Below are 23,271 nucleotides of genomic sequence, written 5' to 3'. Positions count from 1 at the left end.
TCGCGCAAAAACAGGAAGAAGCAGCAATAATGGGTGTAAAAGATCCATAGCTTGGTTGTTAATGTGACTGCTTAAAAATAAATCAAACAAGAAACGCCTGTCAGAGAGAAAACACAATAAAAATTGAACGCTTTAAACTAAATAGTGAATCGCAAACCAACACGCACGTGATTTTAAGTACGTTAACATCATATCCTTTTGATAAAAATGAGTTTATTAAATTGAAAAGTTTAATATAAACATTTTCTTTAAGATATTTTAATTTGCGAACGCGCTTCAAAACATCTCCATAGAATGATGGTTGGGAAATTCCATTAGTTAAATGCCATTTTAAAGAAATATTATATTTAGAAATTAAATCACCATACTTTGAGTGAAATTTAGCGAATTTACTTCTAAGGTTATGATACAACAAACCTTGTTTTAGCAATTTCTTCGTTAAGATACGATTACGATCATTAAAATCTTTAATACATGAACATGCTCTGGCATAACGTACCAACTGCGAAATGTAAATACTATAGGACAGACCTTTAGGGATGTTGCCATCTAGGAACAGAAAATTATTTTCTCCGGTTATTTTGAGCCCTGCTATAAGTAAAATTAAACACGATCGTGTTGATCCACATGATCTGTTGTATTTTCATATCACTGAATCTCAAGTTACCCCTCAAAACAAGTTCATTATGTAGACAATTATTTCCGGTCGTCACTTGAAATATATTTCTTCAGAGCTTAACGTTTTAATCTTATATAACATTTCAATTGTAATATTAATAGTATAAATTAAAAGTGATGTGATTTAAGAAAACGAAAAACGCCATTGGTTATTTTTCACGTGTGTTTGTAATAGAGATATGCATAGATTCCCAATGTGTCGCTTATGACTATGCACATTAATTCGTGCTTCCAAAATATTAGGTAAGAATAGCCATAATATACATGAATGCATTTCAGGTAGAAGATAAAACTATGTTAGCAAATTGCCCAATTTGTAGTCTGCAACTACATGAATACCAACTACTAAAAATGCTTAATATTTGTTTATATTTCATTGAATACTGTCAAAATTGTCAATATTTGAAGCACAGTGATTACTCTACATGCTGTAACATCAAAAAAAATCCTGCACTATTTCTAAGTAGTTTTATTTTGTGGTAATATTAACTGTTCATCCAGTTCATTCTGTTTTCCGAATTTATTATTTGTTTGGGTGACATTCTACCATTCTTCCGTTTTTTCTCCACCCAATAGAAAAGGATACATCATTAATCAACTCTACCATGTGCCTTGCCTTAACAACTAATCTGTATTGTATAACATAAAAAATACTGAGGAACGTGAGCTTGGCTTTTGTTTTTTGCGTGGCTATCGAAGTATCCGCATTACCAGCGTTTACATAGCACTATTTACTTTTGCTGAGCGGGGTATGAAGAATTTTACGAGGTTCATTGTCAGTGCAATCAGTGAATAGCATGTACCAATAAAGATACTTAGTGTCAATCTCCACGCAGAGTTGTCGTTCCTTGCTCTCACATACAACTCTGCGAAAGGCTCAGCACGCCATTTTGTCTACAAAATAGCTAAAACCGAACAAACGCATTCTATGTATATTTGATTGGATATTTAAGATCGCATGCATTAAATTAAGAAATATGACTTTTAAATGTACGATAAATCGTGCAAATACTTGCGAGTTTTAATGCAACTCATTGGAACTATTATATTGCCCATTTACGCAGATGGAATCATTCCACGCACTTTACATATGTTAATAATTGAACATAATGTTTATTGAGTGACGTTAGGAATTGCTTCGACGTATGTATGTATGTTGGTTTCTTAACAACAAAAAAACAAATCAATTTTATAATAATGAATTAAGACTGATATAAGATATCATGGTATGAGATGGTTTTCTTTAATGCAGTGAATGCAATGTAACCGTCGTGCAAGAGATTGTTTAGTATACTGTAACCTCAATGATGAACGCTTGGTATGATCATGACATTATGAGACGGTTTCATAACAATAGTCCGTTCTGAGCCCAACACAGAGGTGAATGTAATGTAACCGTCGTGCCAGAGGTTACAATACACTAAATGATCGCTTCATGTAGGGCTGTTCTCTCTAAAAAAATATCATAGTTGACAGGAAAGCATGTTTTACACTTTTTACCATTATTCGGGTGTTATCTTGCGGAGATAAAGGTAGGGCATGAATAGGTGTTCACTACTGAATCCCTGAAATATGATACACTTGAAGACTATAGTAAACCATTGCACTAGAAAAGGTTACATTCCACTAAGAAACGGCCGAAACAAAAGTTGCAAAAACAGTCGATTTTGATTTGTGTCAAGTTCTTTCTTGCATTGTACATGACATATCTTTTTTATTGCATACATCGATTCCGCTTAGAATGGCCTTTAAGAAAAGGTATGGTTATGGGGGTCTCTATGTGCAAAATGTTGCATTTATTTTCGCTCAAAGTTGTCGCTTTTACATTGAAATATATAGGAAAACTATTTAGTGTATTATGACCTAAACGCAAAACCAGGCCTAGTCACCAAGGAGCTGTATTTACAGAAAATCATCATTTTTTTAGTGGGATATGACGCGTTTTGGCAAATTTCACGGAATAAATGCGTTTGTTTCACGAATTTAAGGAGCATCGTGAGTTTTTTAGAAAAAAAAAACGTTTTCAGAGGAAAATAAGAAAAAAAAACGTACAAAAACTCGTCTTGAGAATCTCAAATCGCAACAATTTGTGCTGAAAGAGCTCATAAACACGTTTTAATAGTTGTTTACTTCTTTTTCTACATAGCTTGTAACAATATTCCAGTATTTTGACCGATTGTAATTTTTTAGGGTAATCGTTTTACGCATGAACGCCCGTTATAAATCAAAGGTCCGAACGCGAAAGCCACATGGCTTATCAGGCGTTATAATAAAATGCATTTTCAAGCATTTCTACGTGAAAGATCGGTCTGAAAATTGGCATGCACATAGAAAATAGGTTTATAAGTATCGAGAAGTGCTTATTTTCCGCGATGTTAACAGTAAACGTTGTCTTATACGCAAAACCAGGCCTAGTCAAAAAGGAGCTGTATTTACAGAAAATCATCATTTTTTTAGTGGGATATGACGCGTTTTGGCAAATTTCACGGAATAAATGCGTTTGTTTCACGAATTTAAGGAGCATCGTGAGTTTTTTTAGAAAAAAATACGTTTTCAGAGGAAAATAAGAAAAAAAAACGTACAAAAACTCGTCTTGAGCATCTCAAATCGCAACAATTTGTGCTGAAAGAGCTCATAAACACGTTTTAATAGTTGTTTACTTCTTTTTCTACATAGCTTGTAACAATATTCCAGTATTTTGACCGATTGTAATTATTTAGGGTAATCGTTTTACGCCTGAACGCCCGTTATAAATCAAAGGTCCGAACGCGAAAGCCACATGGCTTATCAGGCGTTATAATAAAATGCATTTTCAAGCATTTCTACGTGAAAGATCGGTCTGAAAATTGGCATGCACATAGGAAATAGGTTTATAAGTATCGAGAAGTGCTTATTTTCCGCGATGTTAACAGTAAACGTTGTCTTATACGCAAAACCAGGCCTAGTCACAAAGGAGCTGTATTTACAGAAAATCATCATTTTTTTAGTGGGATATGACGCGTTTTGGCAAATTTCACGGAATAAATGCGTTTGTTTCACGAATTTAAGGAGCATCGTGAGTTTTTTAGAAAAAAATACGTTTTCAGAGGAAAATAAGAAAAAAAAACGTACAAAAACTCGTCTTGAGCATCTCAAATCGCAACAATTTGTGCTGAAAGAGCTCATAAACACGTTTTAATAGTTGTTTACTTCTTTTTCTACATAGCTTGTAACAATATTCCAGTATTTTGACCGATTGTAATTATTTAGGGTAATCGTTTTACGCCTGAACGCCCGTTATAAATCAAAGGTCCGAACGCGAAGGCCCACATGGCTTGTCAGGCGTTATAATAAAATGCATTGTCAAGCATTTCTACGTGAAAGATCGGTCTGAAAATTGGCATGCACATAGAAAATAGGTTTATAAGTATCGAGAAGTGCTTATTTTCCGCGATGTTAACAGTAAACGTTGTCTTATAGGTTACAATACACTAAATGATCGCTTCATGTAGGGCTGTACTCTCTAAAAAAATATCATAGTTGACAGGAAAGCATGTTTTACACTTTTTACCATTATTCGGGTGTTATCTTGCGGAGATAATGGTAGGGCATGAATAGGTGTTCACTACTGAATCCCTGAAATATGATACACTTGAAGACTATAGTAAACCATTGCACTAGAAAAGATTACATTCCACTAAGAAACGGCCGAAAAAAAACTTGCAAAAACATTCGATTTTGATTTGTGTCAAGTTCTTTCTTGCATTGTACATGACATATCTTTTTTATTGCATAAATCGATTTCGCTTAGAATTGCCTTTAAGAAAAGGTATGGTTATGGGGGTCTCTATGTGCAAAATGTTGCATTTATTTTCGCTCAAAGTTGTCGCTTTTACATTGAATTATATAGGAAAACTATTTAGTGTATTATGACCTAAACGCAAAACCAGGTCTAGTCACCAAGGAGCTGTATTTACAGAAAATCATCATTTTTTTAGTGGGGTATGACGCGTTTTGACAAATTTCACGGAATAAATGCGTTTGTTACACGAATTTAAGGAGCATCGTGAGTTTTTTAGAAAAAAATACGTTTTTAGAGGAAAAAAAGGAAAAAAAACGTACAAAAACTCGTCTTGAGCATCTCAAATCGCAACAATTTGTGCTGAAAGAGCTCATAAACACGTTTTAATAGTTGTTTACTTCTTTTTCTACATAGCTTGTAACAATATTCCAGTATTTTGACCGATTGTAATTATATAGGGTAATCGTTTTACGCCTGAACGCCCGTTATGAATCAAAGGTCCGAACGCGAAAGCCACATGGCTTATCAGGCGTTATAATAAAATGCATTTTCAAGCATTTCTACGTGAAGGATCGGTCTGAAAATTGGCATGCACATAGAAAATAGGTTTATAAGTATCGAGAAGTGCTTATTTTCCGCGATGTTAACAGTAAACGTTGTCTTATACGCAAAACCAGGCCTAGTCACAAAGGAGCTGTATTTACAGAAAATCATCAATTTTTTAGTGGGATATGACGCGTTTTGGCAAATTTCACGGAATAAATGCGTTTGTTTCACGAATTTAAGGAGCATCGTGAGTTTTTTAGAAAAAAATACGTTTTCAGAGGAAAATAAGAAAAAAAAAACGTACAAAAACTCGTCTTGAGCATCTCAAATCGCAACAATTTGTGCTGAAAGAGCTCATAAACACGATTTAATAGTTGTTTACTTCTTTTTCTACCTAGCTTGTAACAATATTCCAGTATTTTGACCGATTGTAATTATTTAGGGTAATCGTTTTACGCCTGAACGCCCGTTATAAATCAAAGGTCCGAACGCGAAAGCCACATGGCTTATCAGGCGTTATAATAAAATGCATTTTCAAGCATTTCTACGTGAAAGATCGGTCTGAAAATTGGCATGCACATAGAAAATAGGTTTATAAGTATCGAGAAGTGCTTATTTTCCGCGATGTTTTAACGCAAAACCAGGCCTAGTCACCAAGGAGCTGTATTTACAGAAAATCATCATTTTTTTAGTGGGATATGACGCGTTTTGGCAAATTTCACGGAATAAATGCGTTTGTTTCACGAATTTAAGGAGCATCGTGAGTTTTTTAGAAAAAAATACGTTTTCAGAGGAAAATAAGAAAAAAAAAACGTACAAAAACTCGTCTTGAGCATCTCAAATCGCAACAATTTGTGCTGAAAGAGCTCATAAACACGTTTTAATAGTTGTTTAGTTCTTTTTCTACATAGCTTGTAACAATATTCCAGTTTTTTGACCGATTGTAATTATTTAGGGTAATCGTTTTACGCCTGAACGCCCGTTATAAATCAAAGGTCCGAACGCGAAAGCCACATGGCTTATCAGGCGTTATAATAAAATGCATTGTCAAGCATTTCTACGTGAAAGATCGGTCTGAAAATTGGCATGCACATAGAAAATAGGTTTATAAGTATCGAGAAGTGCTTATTTTCCGCGATGTTAACAGTAAACGTTGTCCTATAGGTTACAATACACTAAATGATCGCTTCATGTAGGGCTGTACGCTCTAAAAAATATCATAGTTGACAGGAAGGCATGTTTTACACTTTTTACCATTATTCGGGTGTTATCTTGCGGAGATAATGGTAGGGCATGAATAGGTGTTCACTACTGAATCCCTGAAATATGATACACTTGAAGACTATAGTAAACCATTGCACTAGAAAAGGTTACATTCCACTAAGAAACGGCCGAAACAAAAGTTGCAAAAACAGTCGATTTTGATTTGTGTCAAGTTCTTTCTTGCATTGTACATGACATATCTTTTTTATTGCATACATCGATTCCGCTTAGAATGGCCTTTAAGAAAAGGTATGGTTATGGGGGTCTCTATGTGCAAAATGTTGCATTTATTTTCGCTCAAAGTTGTCGCTTTTACATTGAAATATATAGGAAAACTATTTAGTGTATTATGACCTAAACGCAAAACCAGGCCTAGTCACCAAGGAGCTGTATTTACAGAAAATCATCATTTTTTAATGGGATATGACGCGTTTTGACAAATTTCACGGACTAAATGCGTTTGTTTCACGAATTTAAGGAGCATCGTGAGTTTTTTTAGAAAAAAATACGTTTTCAGAGGAAAAAACGAAAAAAAAAACGTACAAAAACTCGTCTTGAGCATCTCAAATCGCAACAATTTGTGCTGAAAGAGCTCATAAACACGTTTTAATAGTTGTTTACTTCTTTTTCTACATAGCTTGTAACAATATTCCAGTATTTTGACCGTTTGTAATAATTTAGGGTAATCGTTTTACGCCTGAACGCCCGTTATAAATCAAAGGTCCGAACGCGAAAGCCACATGGCTTATCAGGCGTTATAATAAAATGCATTTTCAAGCATTTCTACGTGAAAGATCGGTCTGAAAATTGGCATGCACATAGAAAATAGGTTTATAAGTATCGAGAAGTGCTTATTTTCCGCGATGTTAACAGTAAACGTTGTCTTATACGCAAAACCAGGCCTAGTCACAAAGGAGCTGTATTTACAGAAAATCATCATTTTTTTAGTGGGATATGACGCGTTTTGGCAAATTTCACGGAATAAATGCGTTTGTTTCACGAATTTAAGGAGCATCGTGAGTTTTTTAGAAAAAAATACGTTTTCAGAGGAAAATAAGAAAAAAAACGTACAAAAACTCGTCTTGAGCATCTCAAATCGCAACAATTTGTGCTGAAAGAGCTCATAAACACGTTTTAATAGTTGTTTACTTCTTTTTCTACATAGCTTGTAACAATATTCCAGTATTTTGACCGATTGTAATTATTTAGGGTAATCGTTTTACGCCTGAACGCCCGTTATAAATCAAAGGTCCGAACGCGAAGGCCCACATGGCTTGTCAGGCGTTATAATAAAATGCATTGTCAAGCATTTCTACGTGAAAGATCGGTCTGAAAATTGGCATGCACATAGAAAATAGGTTTATAAGTATCGAGAAGTGCTTATTTTCCGCGATGTTAACAGTAAACGTTGTCTTATAGGTTACAATACACTAAATGATCGCTTCATGTAGGGCTGTACTCTCTAAAAAAATATCATAGTTGACAGGAAGGCATGTTTTATACTTTTTACCATTATTCGGGTGTTATCTTGCGGAGATAATGGTAGGGCATGAATAGGTGTTCACTACTGAATCCCTGAAATATGATACACTTGAAGACTATAGTTAAACCATTGCACTAAAAAGGTTACATTCCACTAAGAAACGGCCGAAAAAAAAGTTGCAAAAACATTCGATTTTGATTTGTGTCAAGTTCTTTCTTGCATTATACATGACATATCTTTTTTATTGCATAAATCGATTTCGCTTAGAATGGCCTTTAAGAAAAGGTATGGTTATGGGGGTCTCTATGTGCAAAATGTTGCATTTATTTTCGCTCAAAGTTGTCGCTTTTACATTGAATTATATAGGAAAACTATTTAGTGTATTATGACCTAAACGCAAAACCAGGTCTAGTCACCAAGGAGCTGTATTTAAAGAAAATCATCATTTTTTTAGTGGGATATGACGCGTTTTGACAAATTTCACGGAATAAATGCGTTTGTTACACGAATTTAAGGAGCATCGTGAGTTTTTTAGAAAAAAATACGTTTTCAGAGGAAAAAAAGGAAAAAAAACGTACAAAAACTCGTCTTGAGCATCTCAAATCGCAACAATTTGTGCTGAAAGAGCTCATAAACACGTTTAAATAGTTGTTTACTTCTTTTTCTACATAGCTTGTAACAATATTCCAGTATTTTGACCGATTGTAATTATTTAGGGTAATCGTTTTACGCCTGAACGCCCGTTATGAATCAAAGGTCCGAACGCGAAAGCCACATGGCTTATCAGGCGTTATAATAAAATGCATTTTCAAGCATTTTTACGTGAAGGATCGGTCTGAAAATTGGCATGCACATAGAAAATAGGTTTATAAGTATCGAGAAGTGCTTATTTTCCGCGATGTTAACAGTAAACGTTGTCTTATACGCAAAACCAGGCCTAGTCACAAAGGAGCTGTATTTACAGAAAATCATCATTTTTTTAGTGGGATATGACGCGTTTTGGCAAATTTCACGGAATAAATGCGTTTGTTTCACGAATTTAAGGAGCATCGTGAGTTTTTTAGAAAAAAATACGTTTTCAGAGGAAAATAAGAAAAAAAAAACGTACAAAAACTCGTCTTGAGCATCTCAAATCGCAACAATTTGTGCTGAAAGAGCTCATAAACACGATTTAATAGTTGTTTACTTCTTTTTCTACCTAGCTTGTAACAATATTCCAGTATTTTGACCGATTGTAATTATTTAGGGTAATCGTTTTACGCCTGAACGCCCGTTATAAATCAAAGGTCCGAACGCGAAGGCCCACATGGCTTGTCAGGCGTTATAATAAAATGCATTGTCAAGCATTTCTACGTGAAAGATCGGTCTGAAAATTGGCATGCACATAGAAAATAGGTTTATAAGTATCGAGAAGTGCTTATTTTCCGCGATGTTTAAACGCAAAACCAGGCCTAGTCACAAAGGAGCTGTATTTACAGAAAATCATCATTTTTTTAGTGGGATATGACGCGTTTTGGCAAATTTCACGGAATAAATGCGTTTGTTTCACGAATTTAAGGAGCATCGTGAGTTTTTTAGAAAAAAATACGTTTTCAGAGGAAAATAAGAAAAAAAACGTACAAAAACTCGTCTTGAGCATCTCAAATCGCAACAATTTGTGCTGAAAGAGCTCATAAACACGTTTTAATAGTTGTTTACTTCTTTTTCTACATAGCTTGTAACAATATTCCAGTTTTTTGACCGATTGTAATTATTTAGGGTAATCGTTTTACGCCTGAACGCCCGTTATAAATCAAAGGTCCGAACGCGAAAGCCACATGGCTTATCAGGCGTTATAATAAAATGCATTGTCAAGCATTTCTACGTGAAAGATCGGTCTGAAAATTGGCATGCACATAGAAAATAGGTTTATAAGTATCGAGAAGTGCTTATTTTCCGCGATGTTAACAGTAAACGTTGTCCTATAGGTTACAATACACTAAATGATCGCTTCATGTAGGGCTGTACTCTCTAAAAAATATCATAGTTGACAGGAAGGCATGTTTTACACTTTTTACCATTATTCGGGTGTTATCTTGCGGAGATAATGGTAGGGCATGAATAGGTGTTCACTACTGAATCCCTGAAATATGATACACTTGAAGACTATAGTAAACCATTGCACTAGAAAAGGTTACATTCCACTAAGAAACGGCCGAAAAAAAAGTTGCAAAAACAGTCGATTTTGATTTGTGTCAAGTTCTTTCTTGCATTGTACATGACATATCTTTTTTATTGCATAAATCGATTTCGCGTAGAATGGCCTTTAAGAAAAGGTATGGTTATGGGGGTCTCTATGTGCAAAATGTTGCATTTATTTTCGCTCAAAGTTGTCGCTTTTACATTGAATTATATAGGAAAACTATTTAGTGTATTATGACCTAAACGCAAAACCAGGCCTAGTCACCAAGGAGCTGTATTTACAGAAAATCATCATTTTTTTAGTGGGATATGACGCGTTTTGACAAATTTCACGGAATAAATGCGTTTGTTTCACGAATTTAAGGAGCATCGTGAGTTTTTTAGAAAAAAAATACGTTTTCAGAGGAAAACAAGAAAAAAAAACGTACAAAAACTCGTCTTGAGCATCTCAAATCGCAACAATTTGTGCTGAAAGAGCTCATAAACACGTTTTATTAGTTGTTTACTTCTTTTTCTACATAGCTTGTAACAATATTCCAGTATTTTGACCGATTGTAATTATTTAGGGTAATCGTTTTACGCCTGAACGCCCGTTATAAATCAAAGGTCCGAACGCGAAAGCCACATGGCTTATCAGGCGTTATAATAAAATGCATTTTCAAGCATTTCCACGTGTAAGATCGGTCTGAAAATTGGCATGCACATAGAAAATAGGTTTATAAGTATCGAGAAGTGCTTATTTTCCGCGATGTTAACAGTAAACGTTGTCTTATACGCAAAACCAGGCCTAGTCACAAAGGAGCTGTATTTACAGAAAATCATCATTTTTTTAGTGGGATATGACGCGTTTTGGCAAATTTCACGGAATAAATGCGTTTGTTTCACGAATTTAAGGAGCATCGTGAGTTTTTTAGAAAAAAATACGTTTTCAGAGGAAAATAAGAAAAAAAAAACGTACAAAAACTCGTCTTGAGCATCTCAAATCGCAACAATTTGTGCTGAAAGAGCTCATAAACACGTTTTAATAGTTGTTTACTTCTTTTTCTACATAGCTTGTAACAATATTCCAGTATTTTGACCGATTGTAATTATTTAGGGTAATCGTTTTACGCCTGAACGCCCGTTATAAATCAAAGGTCCGAACGCGAAAGCCACATGGCTTATCAGGCGTTATAATAAAATGCAGTTTCAAGCATTTCTACGTGTAAGATCGGTCTGAAAATTGGCATGCACATAGAAAATAGGTTTATAAGTATCGAGAAGTGCTTATTTTCCGCGATGTTAACAGTAAACGTTGTCTTATACGCAAAACCAGGCCTAGTCACAAAGGAGCTGTATTTACAGAAAATCATCATTTTTTTAGTGGAATATGACGCGTTTTGGCAAATTTCACGGAATAAATGCGTTTGTTTCACGAATTTAAGGAGCATCGTGAGTTTTTTAGAAAAAAATACGTTTTCAGAGGAAAATAAGAAAAAAAAACGTACAAAAACTCGTCTTGAGCATCTCAAATCGCAACAATTTGTGCTGAAAGAGCTCATAAACACGTTTTAATAGTTGTTTACTTCTTTTTCTACATAGCTTGTAACAATATTCCAGTATTTTGACCGATTGTAATTATTTAGGGTAATCGTTTTACGCCTGAACGCCCGTTATAAATAAAAGGTCCGAACGCGAAAGCCACATGGCTTATCAGGCGTTATAATAAAATGCATTTTCAAGCATTTCTACGTGAAAGATCGGTCTGAAAATTGGCATGCACATAGAAAATAGGTTTATAAGTATCGAGAAGTGCTTATTTTCCGCGATGTTAACAGTAAACGTTGTCTTATACGCAAAACCAGGCCTAGTCACAAAGGAGCTGTATTTACAGAAAATCATCATTTTTTTAGTGGGATATGACGCGTTTTGGCAAATTTCACGGAATAAATGCGTTTGTTTCACGAATTTAAGGAGCATCGTGAGTTTTTTAGAAAAAAATACGTTTTCAGAGGAAAATAAGAAAAAAAACGTACAAAAACTCGTCTTGAGCATCTCAAATCGCAACAATTTGTGCTGAAAGAGCTCATAAACACGTTTTAATAGTTGTTTACTTCTTTTTCTACATAGCTTGTAACAATATTCCAGTATTTTGACCGATTGTAATTATTTAGGGTAATCGTTTTACGCCTGAACGCCCGTTATAAATCAAAGGTCCGAACGCGAAAGCCACATGGCTTATCAGGCGTTATAATAAAATGCATTTTCAAGCATTTCTACGTGAAAGATCGGTCTGAAAATTGGCATGCACATAGAAAATAGGTTTATAAGTATCGAGAAGTGCTTATTTTCCGCGATGTTAACAGTAAACGTTGTCTTATACGCAAAACCAGGCCTAGTCACAAAGGAGCTGTATTAACAGAAAATAATCATTTTTTTTAGTGGGATATGACGCGTTTTGGCAAATTTCACGGAATAAATGCGTTTGTTTCACGAATTTAAGGAGCATCGTGAGTTTTTTAGAAAAAAATACGTTTTCAGAGGAAAATAAGAAAAAAAAACGTACAAAAACTCGTCTTGAGCATCTCAAATCGCAACAATTTGTGCTGAAAGAGCTCATAAACACGTTTTAACAGTTGTTTACTTCTTTTTCTACATAGCTTGTAACAATATTCCAGTATTTTGACCGATTGTAATTATTTAGGGTAATCGTTTTACGCCTGAACGCCCGTTATAAATCAAAGGTCCGAACGCGAAGGCCCACATGGCTTGTCAGGCGTTATAATAAAATGCATTGTCAAGCATTTCTACGTGAAAGATCGGTCTGAAAATTGGCATGCACATAGAAAATAGGTTTATAAGTATCGAGAAGTGCTTATTTTCCGCGATGTTAACAGTGAACGTTGTCTTATAGGTTACAATACACTAAATGATCGCTTCATGTAGGGCTTTACTCTCTAAAAAAATATCATAGTTGACAGGGAGGCATGTTTTATACGTTTTACCATTATTCGGGTGTTATCTTGCGGAGATAATGGTAGGGCATGAATAGGTGTTCACTACTGAATCCCTGAAATATGATACACTTGAAGACTATAGTTAAACCATTGCACTAAAAAGGTCACATTCCACTAAGAAACGGCCGAAAAAAAAGTTGCAAAAACATTCGATTTTGATTTGTGTCAAGTTCTTTCTTGCATATCTTTTGCATATGTGCATGCCTTTTTTATTGCATAAATCGATTTCGCTTAGAATGGCCTTTAAGAAAAGGTATGGTTATGGGGGTCTCTATGTGCAAAATGTTGCATTTATTTTCGCTCAAAGTTGTCGCTTTTACATTGAATTATATAGGAAAACTATTTAGTGTATTATGACCTAAACGCAAAACCAGGTCTAGTCGCCAAGGAGCTGTATTTACAGAAAATCATCATTTTTTTAGTGGGATATGACGCGTTTTGACAAATTTCACGGAATAAATGCGTTTGTTACACGAATTTAAGGAGCATCGTGAGTTTTTTAGAAAAAAATACGTTTTCAGAGGAAAAAAAGGAAAAAAAACGTACAAAAACTCGTCTTGAGCATCTCAAATCGCAACAATTTGTGCTGAAAGAGCTCATAAACACGTTTAAATAGTTGTTTACTTCTTTTTCTACATAGCTTGTAACAATATTCCAGTATTTTGACCGATTGTAATTATTTAGGGTAATCGTTTTACGCCTGAACGCCCGTTATGAATCAAAGGTCCGAACGCGAAAGCCACATGGCTTATCAGGCGTTATAATAAAATGCATTTTCAAGCATTTCTACGTGAAGGATCGGTCTGAAAATTGGCATGCACATAGAAAATAGGTTTATAAGTATCGAGAATGCTTATTTTCCGCGATGTTAACAGTAAACGTTGTCTTATACGCAAAACCAGGCCTAGTCACAAAGGAGCTGTATTTACAGAAAATCATCATTTTTTTAGTGGGATATGACGCGTTTTGGCAAATTTCACGGAATAAATGCGTTTGTTTCACGAATTTAAGGAGCATCGTGAGTTTTTTAGAAAAAAATACGTTTTCAGAGGAAAATAAGAAAAAAAACGTACAAAAACTCGTCTTGAGCATCTCAAATCGCAACAATTTGTGCTGAAAGAGCTCATAAACACGATTTAATAGTTGTTTACTTCTTTTTCTACCTAGCTTGTAACAATATTCCAGTATTTTGACCGATTGTAATTATTTAGGGTAATCGTTTTACGCCTGAACGCCCGTTATAAATCAAAGGTCCGAACGCGAAAGCCACATGGCTTATCAGGCGTTATAATAAAATGCATTTTCAAGCATTTCTACGTGAAAGATCGGTCTGAAAATTGGCATGCACATAGAAAATAGGTTTATAAGTATCGAGAAGTGCTTATTTTCCGCGATGTTTAATCGCAAAACCAGGCCTAGTCACAAAGGAGCTGTATTTACAGAAAATCATCATTTTTTTAGTGGGATATGACGCGTTTTGGCAAATTTCACGGAATAAATGCGTTTGTTTCACGAATTTAAGGATCATCGTGAGTTTTTTTGAAAAAAAATACGTTTTCAGAGGAAAATAAGAAAAAAAAACGTACAAAAACTCGTCTTGAGCATCTCAAATCGCAACAATTTGTGCTGAAAGAGCTCATAAACACGTTTTAATAGTTGTTTATTCTTTTTCTACATAGCTTGTAACAATATTCCAGTATTTTCACCGATTGTAATTATTTAGGGTAATCGTTTTACGCCTGAACGCCCGTTATAAATCAAAGGTCCGAACGCGAAAGCCACATGGCTTATCAGGCTTTATAATAAAATGCATTTTCAAGCATTTCTACGTGAAAGATCGGTCTGAAAATTGGCATGCACATAGAAAATAGGTTTATAAGTATCGAGAAGTGCTTATTTTCCGCGATGTTAACAGTAAACGTTGTCTTATACGCAAAACCAGGCCTAGTCACAAAGGAGCTGTATTTACAGAAAATCATCATTTTTTTAGTGGGATATGACGCGTTTTGGCAAATTTCACGGAATAAATGCGTTTGTTTTACGAATTTAAGGAGCATCGTGAGTTTTTTAGAAAAAAATACGTTTTCAGAGGAAAATAAGAAAAAAAAAACGTACAAAAACTCGTCTTGAGCATCTCAAATCGCAACAATTTGTGCTGAAAGAGCTCATAAACACGTTTTAATAGTTGTTTACTTCTTTTTCTACATAGCTTGTAACAATATTCCAGTATTTTGACCGATTGTAATTATTTAGGGTAATCGTTTTCCGCCTGAACGCCCGTTATAAATCAAAGGTCCGAACGCGAAAGCCACATGGCTTATCAGGCGTTATAATAAAATGCATTTTCAAGCATTTCTACGTGAAAGATCGGTCTGAAAATTGGCATGCACATAGAAAATAGGTTTATAAGTATCGAGAAGTGCTTATTTTCCGCGATGTTAACAGTAAACGTTGTCTTATACGCAAAACCAGGCCTAGTCACAAAGGAGCTGTATTTACAGAAAATCATCGTTTTTTTAGTGGGATATGACGCGTTTTGGCAAATTTCACGGAATAAATGCGTTTGTTTCACGAATTTAAGGAGCATCGTGAGTTTTTTAGAAAAAAATACGTTTTCAGAGGAAAATAAGAAAAAAAAACGTACAAAAACTCGTCTTGAGCATCTCAAATTGCAACAATTTGTGCTGAAAGAGCTCATAAACACGTTTTAATAGTTGTTTACTTCTTTTTCTACATAGCTTGTAACAATATTCCAGTTTTTTGACCGATTGTAATTATTTAGGGTAATCGTTTTACGCCTGAACGCCCGTTATAAATCAAAGGTCCGAACGCGAAAGCCACATGGCTTATCAGGCGTTATAATAAAATGCATTGTCAAGCATTTGTACGTGAAAGATCGGTCTGAAAATTGGCATGCACATAGAAAATAGGTTTATAAGTATCGAGAAGTGCTTATTTTCCGCGATGTTAACAGTAAACGTTGTCCTATAGGTTACAATACACTAAATGATCGCTTCATGTAGGGCTGTACTCTCTAAAAAATATCATAGTTGACAGGAAGGCATGCTTTACACTTTTTACCATTATTCGGGTGTTATCTTGCGGAGATAATGGTAGGGCATGAATAGGTGTTCACTACTGAATCCCTGAAATATGATACACTTGAAGACTATAGTAGACCATTGCACTAGAAAAGGTTACATTCCACTAAGAAACGGCCGAAAACAAAGTTGCAAAAACAGTCGATTTTGATTTGTGTCAAGTTCTTTCTTGCATTGTACATGACATATCTTTTTTATTGCATAAATCGATTCCGCTTAGAATGGCCTTTAAGAAAAGGTATGGTTATGGGGGTCTCTAGGTGCAAAATGTTGCATTTATTTTCGCTCAAAGTTGTCGCTTTTACATTGAATTATATAGGAAAACAATTTAGTGTATTATGACCTAAACGCAAAACCAGGCCTAGTCACAAAGGAGCTGTATGTACAGAAAATCATCATTTTTTTAGTGGGATATGACGCGTTTTGGCAAATTTCACGGAATAAATGCGTTTGTTTCACGAATTTAAGGAGCATCGTGAGTTTTTTAGAAAAAAATACGTTTTCAGAGGAAAATAAGAAAAAAAAACGTTCAAAAACTCGTCTTGAGCATCTCAAATCGCAACAATTTGTGCTGAAAGAGCTCATAAACACGTTTTAATAGTTGTTTATTCTTTTTCTACATAGCTTGTAACAATATTCCAGTATTTTGACCGATTGTAATTATTTAGGGTAAACGTTTTACGCCTGAACGCCCGTTATAAATCAAAGGTCCGAACGCGAAAGCCACATGGCTTATCAGGCGTTATAATAAAATGCATTTTCAAGCATTTCTACGTGAAAGATCGGTCTGAAAATTGGCATGCACATAGAAAATAGGTTTATAAGTATCGAGAAGTGCTTATTTTCCGCGATGTTAATAGTAAACGTTGTCTTATACGCAAAACCAGGCCTAGTCACAAAGGAGCTGTATTTACAGAAAATCATCATTTTTTTAGTGGGATATGACGCGTTTTGGCAAATTTCACGGAATAAATGCGTTTGTTTTACTAATTTAAGGAGCATCGTGAGTTTTTTAGAAAAAAATACGTTTTCAGAGGAAAATAAGAAAAAAAAACGTACAAAAACTCGTCTTGAGCATCTCAAATCGCAACAATTTGTGCTGAAAGAGCTCATAAACACGTTTTAATAGTTGTTGACTTCTTTTTCTACATAGCTTGTAACAATATTCCAGTATTTTGACCGATTGTAATTATTTAGGGTAATCGTTTTCCGCCTGAACGCCCGTTATAAATCAAAGGTCCGAACGCGAAAGCCACATGGCTTATCAGGCGTTATAATAAAATGCATTTTCAAGCATTTCTACGTGAAAGATCGGTCTGAAAATTGGCATGCACATAGAAAATAGGTTTATAAGTATCGAGAAGTGCTTATTTTCCGCGATGTTAACAGTAAACGTTGTCTTATACGCAAAACCAGGCCTAGTCACAAAGGAGCTGTATTTACAGAAAATCAACAATAATTTATAGTGGGATATGACGCGTTTTGGCAAATTTCACGGAATAAATGCGTTTGTTTCACGAATTTAAGAAGCATCGTGAGTTTTTTAGAAAAAAAAACGTTTTCAGAGGAAAATAAGAAAAAAAAAACGTACAAAAACTCGTCTTGAGCATCTCAAATCGCAACAATTTGTGCTGAAAGAGCTCATAAACACGTTTTAATAGTTGTTTACTTCTTTTTCTACATAGCTTGTAACAATATTCCAGTATTTTGACCGATTGTAATTATTTAGGGTAATCGTTTTACGCCTGAACGCCCGTTATAAATCAAAGGTCCGAACGCGAAAGCCACATGGCTTATCAGGCGTTATAATAAAATGCATTTTCAAGCATTTATACGTGAAAGATCGGTCTGAAAATTGGCATGCACATAGAAAATAGGTTTATAAGTATCGAGAAGTGCTTATTTTCCGCGATGTTAACAGTAAACGTTGTCTTATAGGTTACAATACACTAAATGATCGCTTCATGTAGGGCTGTACTCTCTAAAAAAATATTATAGTTGACAGGAAGGCATGTGTTACACTTTTTACCATTATTCGGGTGTTATCTTGCGGAGATAATGGTAGGGCATGAATAGGTGTTCACTACTGAATCCCTGAAATATGATACACTTGAAGACTATAGTAAACCATTGCACTAGAAAAGGTTACATTCCACTAAGAAACGGCCGAAAAAAAAGTTGCAAAAACAGTCGATTTTGATTTGTGTCAAGTTCTTTCTTGCATTGTACATGACATATCTTTTTTATTGCATAAATCGATTCCGCTTAGAATGGCCTTTAAGAAAAGGTATGGTTATAGGGGTCTCTATGTGCAAAATGTTGCCTTTATTGTCGCTCAAAGTTGTCGCTTTTACATTGAACTATATAGGAAAACTATTTAGTGTATTATGACCTAAACGCAAAACCAGGCCTAGTCACAAAGGAGCTGTATTTACAGAAAATCATGATTTTTTTAGTGGGATATGACGCGTTTTGGCAAATTTCACGGAATAAATGCGTTTGTTTCACGAATTTAAGAAGCATCGTGAGTTTTTTAGAAAAAAATACGTTTTCAGAGGAAAATAAGAAAAAAAAACGTACAAAAACTCGTCTTGAGCATCTCAAATCGCAACAATTTGTGCTGAAAGAGCTCATAAACACGTTTTAATAGTTGTTTATTCTTTTTCTACATAGCTTGTAACAATATTCCAGTATTTTGACCGATTGTAATTATTTAGGGTAATCGTTTTACGCCTGAACGCCCGTTATAAATCAAAGGTCCGAACGCGAAAGCCACATGGCTTATCAGGCGTTATAATAAAATGCATTTTCAAGCATTTCTACGTGAAAGATCGGTCTGAAAATTGGCATGCACATAGAAAATAGGTTTATAAGTATCGAGAAGTGCTTATTTTCCGCGATGTTAACAGTAAACGTTGTCTTATACGCAAAACCAGGCCTAGTCACAAAGGAGCTGTATTTACAGAAAATCATCATTTTTGTAGTGGGATATGACGCGTTTTGGCAAATTTCACGGAATAAATGCGTTTGTTTCACGAATTTAAGGAGCATCGTGAGTTTTTTAGAAAAAAATACGTTTTCAGAGGAAAATAAGAAAAAAAAAACGTACAAAAACTCGTCTTGAGCATTTCAAATCGCAACAACTTGTGCTGAAAGAGCTCATAAACACGTTTTAATAGTTGTTTACTTCTTTTTCTACATAGCTTGTACGAATATTCCAGTATTTTGACCGATTGTAATTATTTAGGGTAATCGTTTTACGCCTGAACGCCCGTTATAAATCAAAGGTCCGAACGCGAAAGCCACATGGCTTATCAGGCGTTATAATAAAATGCATTTTCAAGCATTTCTACGTGAAAGATCGGTCTGAAAATTGGCATGCACATAGAAAATAGGTTTATAAGTATCGAGAAGTGCTTATTTTCCCCGATGTTAACAGTAAACGTTGTCTTATACGCAAAACCAGGCCTAGTCACAAAGGAGCTGTATTTACAGAAAATCAACAATAATTTATAGTGGGATATGACGCGTTTTGGCACATTTCACGGAATAAATGCGTTTGTTTCACGAATTTAAGGAGCATCGTGAGTTTTTTAGAAAAAAATACGTTTTCAGAGGAAAATAAGAAAAAAAAACGTACAAAAACTCGTCTTGAGCATCTCAAATCGCAACAATTTGTGCTGAAAGAGCTTATAAACACGTCTTAATAGTTGTTTACTTCTTTTTCTACATAGCTTGTAACAATATTCCAGTATTTTGACCGATTGTAATTATTTAGGGTAATCGTTTTACGCCTTAACGCCCGTTATAAATCAAAGGTCCGAACGCGAAAGCCACATGGCTTATCAGGCGTTATAATAAAATGCATTTTCAAGCATTTCTACGTGAAAGATCGGTCTGAAAATTGGCATGCACATAGAAAATAGGTTTATAAGTATCGAGAAGTGCTTATTTTCCGCGATGTTAACAGTAAACGTTGTCTTATAGGTTACAATACACTAAATGATCGCTTCATGTAGGGCTGTACTCTCTAAAAGAATATTATAGTTGACAGGAAGGCATGTTTTACACTTTTTACCATTATTCGGGTGTTATCTTGCGGAGATAATGGTAGGGAATGAATAGGTGTTCACTACTGAATCCCTGAAATATGATACACTTGAAGACTATAGTAAACCATTGCACTAGAAAAGGTTACATTCCACTAAGAAACGGTCGAAAAAAAAGTTGCAAAAACAGTCGATTTTGATTTGTGTCAAGTTCTTTCTTGCATTGCACATTACATATCTTTTTTATTGCATAAATCAATTCCGCTTAGAATGGCCTTTAAGAAAAGGTATGGTTATAGGGGTCTCTATATGCAAAATGTTGCATTTATTTTCGCTCAAAGTTGTCGCTTTTACATTGAATTATATAGGAAAACTATTTAGTGTATTATGACCTAAACGCAAAACCAGGCCTAGTCACAAAGAAGCTGTATTTACAGAAAATCATCATTTCTTAAGTGGGATATGACGCGTTTTGACAAATTTCACGGAATAAATGCGTTTGTTTCACGAATTTAAGGAGCATCGTGAGTTTTTTAGAAAAAAATACGTTTTCAGAGGAAAAAAAGAAAAAAAAAACGTACAAAAACTCGTCTTGAGCATCTCAAATCGCAACAATTTGTGCTGAAAGAGCTCATAAACACGTTTTAATAGTTGTTTACTTCTTTTTCTACATAGCTTGTAACAATATTCCAGTATTTTGACCGATTGTAATTATTACGGGTAATCGTTTTACGCCTGAACGCCCGTTATAAATCAAAGGTCCGAACGCGAAAGCCACATGGCTTATCAGGCGTTATAATAAAATGCATTTTCAAGCATTTCTACGTGAAAGATCGGTCTGAAAATTGGCATGCACATAGAAAATAGGTTTATAAGTATCGAGAAGTGCTTATTTTCCGCGATGTTAACAGTAAACGTTGTCTTATACGCAAAACCAGGCCTAGTCACAAAGGAGCTGTATTTACAGAAAATCATCTTTTTTTAGTGGGATATGACGCGTTTTGGCAAATTTCACGGAATAAATGCGTTTGTTTCACGAATTTAAGAAGCATCGTGAGTTTTTTAGAAAAAAATACGTTTTCAGAGGATAATAAGAAAAAAAAACGTACAAAAACTCGTCTTGAGCATCTCGAATCGCAACAATTTGTGCTGAAAGGGCTCATAAACACGTTTTAATAGTTGTTTACTTCTTTTCTACATAGCTTGTAACAATATTCCAGTATTTTGACCGATTGTAATTATCTAGGGTAATCGTTTTACGCCTGAACGCCCGTTATAAATCAAAGGTCCGAACGCGAAAGCCACATGGCTTATCAGGCGTTAAAATAAAATGCATTTTCAAGCATTTCTACGTGAAAGATCGGTCTGAAAATTGGCATGCACATAGAAAATAGGTTTATAAGTATCGAGAAGTGCTTATTTTCCGCGATGTTTAAACGCAAAACCAGGCCTAGTCACAAAGGAGCTGTATTTACAAAAAATCATCATTTTTTTAGTGGGATATGACGCGTTTTGGCAAATTTCACGGAATAAATGCGTTTGTTTCACGAATTTAAGGAGCATCGTGAGTTTTTTAGAAAAAAAATACGTTTTCAGAGGAAAATAAGAAAAAAAAAACGTACAAAAACTCGTCTTGAGCATCTCAAATCGCAACAATTTGTGCTGAAAGAGCTCATAAACACGTTTTAATAGTTGTTTACTTCTTTTTCTACATAGCTTGTAACAATATTCCAGTATTTTGACCGATTGTAATTGTTTAGGGTAATCGTTTTACGCCTGAACGCCCGTTATAAATCAAAGGTCCGAGCGCGAAAGCCACATGGCTTATCAGGCGTTATAATAAACTGCATTTTCAAGCATTTCTACGTGAAAGATCGGTCTGAAAATTGGCATGCACATAGAAAATAGGTTTATAAGTATCGAGAAGTGCTTATTTTCCGCGATGTTAACAGTAAACGTTGTCTTATACGCAAAACCAGGCCTAGTCACAAAGGAGCTGTATTTACAGAAAATCATCATTTTTTTAGTGGGATATGACGCGTTTTGGCAAATTTCACGGAATAAATGCGTTTGTTTCACGAATTTAAGGAGCATCGTGAGTTTTTTAGAAAAAAATACGTTTTCAGAGGAAAATAAGAAAAAAAACGTACAAAAACTCGTCTTGAGCATCTCAAATCGCAACAATTTGTGCTGAAAGAGCTCATAAACACGTTTTAATAGTTGTTTACTTCTTTTTCTACATAGCTTGTAACAATATTCCAGTATTTTGACCGATTGTAATTATTTAGGGTAATCGTTTTACGCCTGAACGCCCGTTATAAATCAAAGGTCCGAACGCGAAAGCCACATGGCTTATCAGGCGTTATAATAAACTGCATTTTCAAGCATTTCTACGTGAAAGATCGGTCTGAAAATTGGCATGCACATAGAAAATAGGTTTATAAGTATCGAGAAGTGCTTATTTTCCGCGATGTTAACAGTAAACGTTGTCTTATACGCAAAACCAGGCCTAGTCACAAAGGAGCTGTATTTACAGAAAATCATCATTTTTTTAGTGGGATATGACGCGTTTTGGCAAATTTCACGGAATAAATGCGTTTGTTTCACGAATTTAAGGAGCATCGTGAGTTTTTTAGAAAAAAATACGTTTTCAGAGGAAAATAAGAAAAAAAAAACGTACAAAAACTCGTCTTGAGCATCTCAAATCGCAACAATTTGTGCTGATAGAGCTCATAAACACGTTTTAATAGTTGTTTATTCTTTTTCTACATAGCTTGTAACAATATTCCAGTATTTTGACCGATTGTAATTATTTAGGGCAATCGTTTTACGCCTGAACGCCCGTTATAAATCAAAGGTCCGAACGCGAAAGCCACATGGCTTATCAGGCGTTATAATAAAATGCATTTTCAAGCATTTCTACGTGAAAGATCGGTCTGAAAATTGGCATGCACATAGAAAATAGGTTTATAAGTATCGAGAAGTGCTTATTTTCCGCGATGTTAACAGTAAACGTTGTGTTATACGCAAAACCAGGCCTAGTCACAAAGGAGCTGTATTTACAGAAAATCATCATTTTTTTAGTGAGATATGACGCGTTTTGGCAAATTTCACGGAATAAATGCGTTTGTTTCACGAATTTAAGGGGCATCGTGAGTTTTTTAGAAAAAAATACGTTTTCAGAGGAAAAAAA

General features: G+C 34.9%; 1 protein-coding gene across 11 annotated transcripts in view; it reads right to left on the bottom strand.

Moving 5' to 3' along the window:
- The window catches only part of LOC127874770 (deleted in malignant brain tumors 1 protein-like), a 327,853-nt gene that overhangs the window by 7,458 nt on the left and 297,124 nt on the right, over nucleotides 1-23,271 (bottom strand). The gene's annotated exons all lie outside the window — the stretch shown is intronic.

The sequence above is a fragment of the Dreissena polymorpha genome, chromosome 3, assembly GCF_020536995.1.
Source record: "Dreissena polymorpha isolate Duluth1 chromosome 3, UMN_Dpol_1.0, whole genome shotgun sequence".
In the NCBI taxonomy this organism is placed as follows: domain Eukaryota; kingdom Metazoa; phylum Mollusca; class Bivalvia; order Myida; family Dreissenidae; genus Dreissena; species Dreissena polymorpha.
Note: the sequence above shows the minus strand (reverse complement) of the source record. Positions and strands in the feature narration are given on the sequence as shown.